The sequence below is a fragment of the Corvus brachyrhynchos genome, unplaced genomic scaffold (genome assembly GCF_000691975.1).
Source record: "Corvus brachyrhynchos isolate BGI_N302 unplaced genomic scaffold, ASM69197v1 scaffold221, whole genome shotgun sequence".
Taxonomy (NCBI): domain Eukaryota; kingdom Metazoa; phylum Chordata; class Aves; order Passeriformes; family Corvidae; genus Corvus; species Corvus brachyrhynchos.
The window spans coordinates 1,426,410-1,435,491 of record NW_008236622.1 but is presented as its reverse complement, the minus strand read 5'-3'; the positions used below and the strand labels follow the sequence as shown (position 1 = coordinate 1,435,491).

At 41.4% G+C, this 9,082-nt stretch overlaps 1 long non-coding RNA gene across 1 annotated transcript in view; it reads left to right on the top strand.

The window, feature by feature from the left end:
* Positions 1-1,676: 1,676 nt before the first annotated feature.
* LOC108444754 overlaps positions 1,677-9,082 on the top strand; it is a 65,502-nt gene continuing 58,096 nt past the window's right edge. Inside the window, exon 1 of the long non-coding RNA XR_001859420.1 lies at positions 1,677-2,021. This is a non-coding gene — a long non-coding RNA (uncharacterized LOC108444754). The remainder of the gene's footprint in view (positions 2,022-9,082) is intronic.

Below are 9,082 nucleotides of genomic sequence, written 5' to 3'. Positions count from 1 at the left end.
CTCCCCCTGCACGCTGGGCAAACGCGACCTCCCTCCTTTAACGGGCTCTTTAGGGAACCCCCGGCCCCCTCCTCACAGCTGTTCTCAGCGCCGGGGGTCGCCGGCCGAGAGGCTTTTCGTGGGCTTATGTGTCAAAACGCGACGGGTACAGTCACCAGAAGAGTACCGTCTCTGGGGAAGGGAGAAAGGTTCTTGTAATGGATTCCTTTCTGTCTCGCTCCTCTTAAGAAAACCTCATCATATTGTATGGCCCATCATATTTTATTGCTGGTATATCGACATCGCATGATAGATCCGAGGAAGAAACGCAGGCTCTTGGCATTTGTTTCTTTGTAGGTTGTAGGTTGTTTTTTGTTTTTTGTTTTTTTTTTTTTTTACAAATACTAGTAATTCCCAGTACTCATTGTTCAGCGGCACAAAGTAATTTTAAAGCCTTTTGTACGGTGACAAAATAACATCCCATGGTATCAGAAATGTGCTTCTATATCTTGGTAATGAGGTGGGTTTTTCTTTCCCCTGAGCCCGGAGGGAAGGGAGCAGGATGGAGGCTGGAGCCCTCGGAACGCGTGCGGGCTCCCAGGCACACCTGGGCACTTGCCCTGGCCCGGGCAGAGCCGCGTCCACACGGCCCGGCCCAGCACCCCCCAAGTTCCCAGAAAGGCCCTTCCGGGCGCAGCGAGACTGGCTGGAAATCGCCCAGCGACAATTCCCTCTCCGTAGACTCTCTCTCCCTCTCCCCCTCCGCCATAGCCCACCTCTCTCCACCGCCCGCTCTCCCCTCCTTGCTCGGCGCTGCAGAAGAACGCGCGCCCATAGGTGTGTGTGCGCCTGGGCTGGGTAGTGGAAGCCTCTCCGGGCCAACACCTGGAGGGCCTGTGTCCCCCTCCCCGGACGGCTGAGGCTCCCTGCACGCCCCAGCCGACTACAAGGGGCGGCAATAAAGCCGATGTCCATCATGTCGCCTGTTCAGTTCAGAAAGGGCAGATCCTGACCTCGGTTCCCCAAGTGGAAGCTTGTCTTGGGCACGAACTGTTGTCACCATTTGCTCCAACATTTAAACAGATGTGTATTCATACATATTTTTTCCCTGCTTTCCATCCAGCCTTTTTTCTTTCTTCCATTTTCCCCTTTAGCAGAAGGGGAAAGCTCCCAGGTAATTGCAGGGCGCGAGAACGTCGTTCAAGCGGACAGTGGAACCCGACCACACACCTGAGTCACATGCCCACGCCTTCGCGTGGGAATCTGCTCCCATCATTTAGTTCCCAAGAAAACTGTTGATCTCTAAGTGTGAGCCTGAACCTTTGCATTTGGTGGTAATGGCCGCTTCGCTTCCTCCCTCCCCCCAGCCCTCTCCCCTCCGGGTTCGTCCCTCTGTTGTGCTTCCAGAGATAACCAGGTCCCCCCGGTGGGCTGGGGCAGGAGCAGGGCGCGGGCGTCTGCACCGGGACGGGACCGCGCAGCGCTCGCTGCGGGGGCAGAGGAGGGGGACGTGCCCTCGCTTTTTCGGACAAGAATGGGCTCTATTATTATTGTTGTTGTTGCTGTTGCTGTTAGTAATATTATTGTTATTGTTGTTGTTGTTTTAGTTGTTACTATTATATTAATTTTTAAATTATCCTTTTGCAACTTGCAAAGCGCCTGTAAATTTACCTTAAACCTGCTTTTTTTTCCCTAGCCAATAGTGTCAGGGGCCGGCTAGTCTGTCCCTCCGGAGCATTAACCCTTGTCGCTAGCTGGAGTGAGTGAGAAGCTGAGGTTTGGCCCTGAGGAGCTGTGAGGAGCTGTGTGTGTAGATCTGGCACAGCTTTGCTCCCTTAACTCCTGGATCTTTGTTTTGGTGGCGACCAGGGAGAGCAGGGAGCGCTGTGCTCGCATTTCCCGCTGGCTTTTACACACACACACACACACACACACACACACAAATCCCCCTTTCCAACTTTCTGCTTTTTGCGCTTCTCTTCCAGTTTTTTCACTTCTCAGACCTACTGGCAGCATTTGCCGAGATCTAGATCCCCGTCGTGGTAAGTGATGCTTTTCTCCATTGCAAAACTCGCTCAGCTCTCGGCTAGCTGTCCCAGGGATGGGTGTAGAAGTTGTATTTGTTTGGAACAGAATTGCCCAACCCCAGTGGTTTCACGTCAAGCAGCACAGAGTAAAACTATTGTCGTGTATTAACTCTGAATGGGAGCAAACAGACCAAATAATCACTGCTGGCTCCGACAGTAGCACGGCACTAATGTCATTCTTTTTAAGTTTGCAAAGAAACTTTTTTTTTTTTTTTTGGTTGTTATTGGGAAAGCGAGCCTATGTTTTCGGTCGGAACTTATATATTTACATTACACACCAGATCATAACAAACTATACAAAGAATGCAGCTGCCATATGTGCTTTGTGAACATACAATTATGATTGGGGGGTTCAAGCATTCAACTTAAGTGTTGTAGACACACTGATACCACTCTGCAAGATTCGTACAGTACCTGAAAACTCACTCCATCTTTGGGAAAAGGGCTGGACAGACGTTGCATTTTTAAAACCTCTGTTTTTTTTTTTTTTTTTTTTTTTTAATAAATCAACTTCAGTAAATGCCTCCTGGACGTTTATTTTTAATGTACAGTCTGCAGCTCTGACTGGATCAAAACCCAGGGGGGTGGCTGATCCTTTGCCCAATTAGACTATGAAGAAAAAAGTCTATAAAAGAGTTTGTAAAATAATTAAATAAATCAATCTTGCTGCACAATCCCTGCCTGCTGGATCTTCTCTCCTCTCCTCCCTATGGCTGTGGGATACAGTAATAGTGGGCATGTGTTAAAAAATTTTGATGCAAAAGGGCTGTCTTGGAGACATTGGAATATTGTATTGGTTTTAGACTTCTTATCAAACCATAGACTTAAAATTCTAGAATTTTTGTTATATTTATGAATCCACACAGTAATCACTTGCACATTTAACTGTACTTTCCAAATAAAATATATGAAAGAAATCCCCAGACATAGAAAGTTCATTAGAAATAATTACAAGATCAATTTGACCCAAAAAAGGAGGCAGTTATGGTTTGCTTCTTTCCTTTTTTGTTATGTCACTTAGGCTTATTATCCTGTGAGACCATCCCCACTGTGTGCTCTAAAGCATCTAAAGGAGTTGTAACAACCAACGGGAAAGTGTGAATCAGAATTTGTTCCACAGTATGCATAGCAAAATGAGAAATCTAGACTTTATTCTAGGGTCCAAGTCATTCCAAGGACTATGTATTCCAAACCAGATCATAAAACTGTAATTGCTTACCAAAAAAAAAAAAAAAAAAAGCAAAGAAAAACCCAACAAAAAAACCCCAACCCTGTAAAAAGAGAAGGAATCAGCGTTTGGTATTTTAGGCGATCATTTGTTGAGTATCTGCGGGTATTGCTGCTCTGCTCAGACTGGCTGGCCAGGGGATCACTGTTTTAGAGACAGCGGAGCGTTCTCGTGGCGCAGACTAATGTCCTTTCCCCGCGGGAAGAGGTGAGCGCCGCTCCCGCACTGCAGCGGGCGGTAGGGACCCGGACACGGCAAGGGACCGATCCTGAACTCCTCAGGCAAAACTTCCAGCTCAAGCGGGACCGAGTTCCCAGCCGACAGCAATTTCCCCCTCTCTAATGAGTCGCCTCTGCTAACAAATGTTGCCTCTACTCAGGTTCCTCAGCGGGCTGCAGCTGAGTCCGAGAGAATTTGATCCTTTATTCCAAGACGTGTTTTAATAAAACTGCTGTAACGTGGGCATTTTATTAGGAGCCTATTGTTTCCAAATTAATCCTTAATCTACAAAAAAGTCTATCCTACCAAACTAGATTCACTCTGTGCACCCCTTTCTTCATCTACATGCATTTTACTAATAAGAACCTACCTCTACATTTCCCTGAATCATCAGACCATTAATTTGCTGGGGAGCTAGCTATTTCACCCAGATGGATATAATTCTGAATAAACTCAGAAGAAATGCAAAAACATGTGCTTTTCTGTCATATCCCCTGTCCCCCCCCCCCCCCTTTTTTTTTTCCTTTCCTTTTTAGTCGGTCTGTGTTGAGCAATGCCTTCAGAAACTTCATTATCTAAAAGGCAGACCTAGAGGGCAGGGTCTTTGGGAATAGTTCCCTTTTATTCTGAAACTGTCTAAACTTAGAGCAGGGTTGAACATGTCCTCAAATCTGCACCTTCCAGGGAGAAATGAATGATGTGCCAGACACTTCACTTCTAGTCAAAAAAATATAAACCAAATGCTGTGAGGTTCAGAATTCTTTCTCAGGCCTATTTTCTGTGCGCATTTTACAGTCTGAATGTAAAATGGTCACCTCAGAAGTTGATAAAAAACTCCTGTAGATGTTATGGTATATATTTTGCTCCATTTTGTTTCAAGTAGATTTTACTAACAATTCATATGAAAAGAAAATGGACAGCCAACCCGACAGGATACTTCTGCAGGTTACCGGCCAAGCACACTCAAACAGCTCACATTAGACATAAAGTTGGGCTAGGTGTAATATTTCTGAAAAAACATCCCCCTTCCCCCTTCTTCCCCTCCTTTCTTCCCCCCAATGCAAATAGATATATCTTTGCATAATATAATCTTAAAATGTCACCCCTCTTTGACTTTTCTGAATGGTGAAAGTTTACACCCAGGTCAGCATGAAGCACTGTAACAAAGGGTGGTTTGCGGTGGAATTTTAGGTTTTAGGATATTGTGCATAAAAAAAAATCCTAACATAGCAAGTGTAGTTTCTGCCTGATATCTAAAAGAATTACCATCTAGGAAACACCCTGAAAGTGCTCATCTGCTAGATAATATGAGTGCTGAATAGAAATGTATTTCCACTAGCTCTGCAATACAAATAAACATCGTTAATATGTATGATTGAAAAATCAAGAATTTGTAAACACAGTGCCAGCATCACAGCACTCAATATATTCTTTCCTATTTATAAAAAATAAATGTTTAATTATTCAAGTTTGGATTTTCCTTGTTGTATCTTTATGCTTCATTGGCATGTTAGGTTTAGGAAGTGGGGTTATAATACAGGCAGTTACATACCTAATGTAAGTATCTATGTTTGAATCAAAATCATTATCTTTCACATAGGTGAGTGAAGTAGGTTATATATGCTTACAGCAATTTTTGTGTCAGTCATGTTTTTTGATCCATTTAGATTTTGTTTTATTTTTATTTGCCACTACTTCTTGCTGCAGGACTTTCACTGAGACAAATATACCTAATATGAGCATTTATAATTGTCTGGATAGTTTGTTTGAAATACTCAGGATATTTTTTTGAAACTAAAATGAAAATATACTTTTAATGCTCGATTAGTTTTCTGTTGTGATATTTGTAGGAGTTGTGTAGCCTCTATGTGTGCTTGGTCAGTATACAACATGGTTCATACTTCCACCAACATTTTTAATCATACAGCAAATTGTTGAATGTTCCTATAAGGAGTAGTGGACAAAGGCTACCAGGAAGGGTGGCTGCATTAAACTGGTGAAACACATGAGGGCTGAAATAAGGGACTGAACCAAACCACACTGAAATCAATGGGAGACTCTTACTGAGTGGGAACAGGCTTCAGGCACAGTGTAAATCACTGTACAGGTACGGCACTTTTCGTCTCTTTCCAGTTTTGGTTTGGTTTATAGTATGTTGTTTAAAAGTAACATTCTAGATTAAAATTATTTACAGGTAACATTCTGGATTAAATTTTTTTGATTCATGTCTGGCATAAAAATGTCTGTGTTTGGATGGAAGTGCTGATAGGAAACCTGGACTGGTATTGCAGAACTGATGGAAATGACATGCGAGTCACCTTATTCAAGCAATGATTGCTTTCAGGATATTTCTTAAAATATTGGTCTTTTAGACAAAGGTGTGTTTTTGTAGGAATGAAGCAACTATCCAAGAGATTTGGTCAGGTCCTTTCCAGTAAATCATTTTTTCCAGCCACATGACTAAAAGTTGAAAATTGCCCAGATTACCATATCTCTATTCTTCTTTGCCAGGGAGTAAAAGCAACGTGGGACCCCCCTCTCCCCTGCTGCTCTCTCAGCCTTAACATGGTCCTACAAATATAACATAATAATTAATTCACTGCTAATATTGGAACTTGACTGTGAAAAAGCTGTTTTCTGCTAGGAGAATTCAGTTGCAGTAAACACTGCTAGAGCAAATGGAGTATTTCTGTTGGGATATGCTATAAATGGTGTTTAGTCAGTTCCCACTGGAGCCATAAGTTTAGGATCAGATCCTGCTTAATATCATGTTTCTCGTGATACTTACTGACTGTAGCAAAAAGCACAGCTATTTAAAAAAACCCCTTAAAAATATGTGGTCTTGCTTATCTAGAAAATCTCAGTATCAATGGAATTTTTAAATTTCTGGGCACATTTGGAAAGGACTTAGAGACTACTTTGCAAACTTAACTTCATACTTAGATACTCTCTCCTTTTTAGTTCTATTGTGTACTGAAGAATAGCTCATTTAATTAAAAAATCCTAACAGCATAATATTGTGGAGTGTCAGTAGTTGCAGAGAAAGGGCCAAATTCCTGTTTTCTTATTCTGGCAAATTTTCCCACTGGTGCTATGGCTTTTATGAAGCTTGGACATGTATTTTAAGATCCCACCAGTAATAAAGAAATTGTTTTACTCTTGCTTAAGCATTTTCCTGCTGGCTGATGACAGCAATCAGAAAGCTGCATGCTCCTAGTTTTTCTTGTCATAAACTAGGAAGTGTTAAGTTGAAACCCTAAATGTTTCAAAAAGCTGTAAACAACTACTTCTGATACGAATCTGTACATGAACAACCTGTCCATCCTCTTCCAAGTAGGACTTTGAGCTAAACTACAGGAAAAGGTCTGCAGCCTTTTAACTTTTTCCCAGCCAAAGCTGTCATTAGTTAAAATATTATTTTTACCTGTAGAAGTACAATGAAAGGGCTTTACAATCCAGATCTGTTTATATTGTGTAGGTCTAGTAAAAAACCAAAGTTTCCCCTCTGCCGTGCCCAAATAAACAATGACCCTATTTTCAAGTTCCACTCAATAAGTATGTTAAATGCAGAAAGTATTTTGAGTAAATGTCATGCAGCTGTTTGGTCACTTGCAATTCCTGTGGTATTGTGTCTGCCTGTGTTCTGTGTACTGCTATTGATACTGCAAGTGGACACTGCTATTTCTGACACATCTTGTTGGATTTTCTATAAGTCTACAGGTTTTGTTCCAAGGAGATGAAAATAATGAAGCATTATAAATATTAGATGGTCTTGCTCCAGTGTGTGGTGCTGTAAATCTCTGGAGATTTACAAAGAGACAGTGACAACACAAATGCAATTACACACGATACTACTTTATGAGCTAATTCTATAAAGCAGAATCTCAGCTGTGCACTGACAATAATTTTTCATGGCGACTTTTGGAATGTCTCATGGAACCTTTTAATAGATTAATTATTTGCTCATCCCAAAATAAATTTGCACGTGGCTAGAATTAAGCAAAAGGCCCACCACTGCTTCAGGAGTTTTGCCTGAGAAAAAACTCAGGACAGAGCCAGTTGTTTCAGGACTCAAATGAAAATGCTGAAATACTCTGATAATCTGCCAGGACACTCTTCTCCGGCTGTGCACTGCAACTGGACATGCCCTGCGAAGCCTTTGCACTGTCCACTGCTCTTTAAAGATTCTAGGCTGGTGAAGGAGAAATATTTCTTCTCTGTTGGTTCAACAGGTGACTTTGAAATGACCTATGAATTCTTCCACTTTTGTCAAGCTGAGATCAATAGCTAGCGTGGTTCTAGGAAAATACATGTAGGTATTTTCTCAAGGCATGCTAATTTAAAAAATAAGATCTGGAAAAACACTTGTAGTGTTAGAGGATTCAAAGACTACTGAGAAAAAAAACAAGTTTGGAATTGTTATAGCAGCTGCTATAATCTATTATGTAAATCATCTGGGATTTAAACCAAAATATTTTGTAGGATAGTTTTTGTCAAATAATAAATATGCCATCATTTAGACTTAATGTTTTTCCAGAGGTGTTATTGTTATCTGATGAAAGTGAAACCTCAGAGTACTCCTTATTTTGACTGATGAGGATTTAATATTTATTTATAGTTGTGCCAATGATAACACCCATATATCTGTTCGAGAGAACATATGTTTCTCAAAATTGGGTGTTGGAATTAATGCTGTTGATCCATACCAAGTTATATTTGTCTTCTAGGTGTCACCTACATATTCTCACCAAATTTAATCATAGATAGTAAAAGACAAAATATGTGAAAAGAAACCCCAAAAGGCATAAGTGCCTTTGGCCACATTATTACTTACTTTAGTGTTCATTTATATCACCATAAGCCTGTCTGTAGAAACTTGATGGTTACTCTTCATTGCCTGAGCGTTCTGAACTGGCTTTTATAAAAACAAGAATCAGGGCCTTTAATTCATTTTACCCTTCTGTACAGGGCTGCTGTTGGGACATGTCAGATCATCAGCCTGTTGACTAAAGTACAGTATGATTTCACTAATGACTGGGATGCATACTGCAGATTACCATATTTTACAAATTAGTGAGTAATCAAACACCATAAAAATCAAGGATACTGCATAATGAAATATACTTTATTCATTTATTTTTACAACCATATATTAGTTTTGATTATTTGTGTTAGCAATTCACTGGATGTTAGAACATGGAGCTATAGAATGTGATTCTTCTAAAAATAATGTTTTAGTATCCAAAGCCCCAGTTATAGCACTCTGATATAAAATCCTTTGTGAGAAGATGGGTGAGCACCTCTTCCTTGAGTGGGGAGCCTTTTTTTAGAGATAGTCCCTAAGAAGGCCCTGAGTCCTCAGGGCCAGCCTGATCCATCCTGGTGAAGATTCTGGGGAGGACTGGCTGTCACCTTGGGAAGGTCACTGCAGCTAGGCTTGTTGCTTGCCTCTTTTGGCTTTCAAAGAGCTGATAAAGAAACTCATACGGGGCAGGGTAGAACAGGAGCCTGACTTGAGTGCCTTTGGCCACTCATTGGAGCAAATCTCTCTCTTCTGCTCCTTCATTCC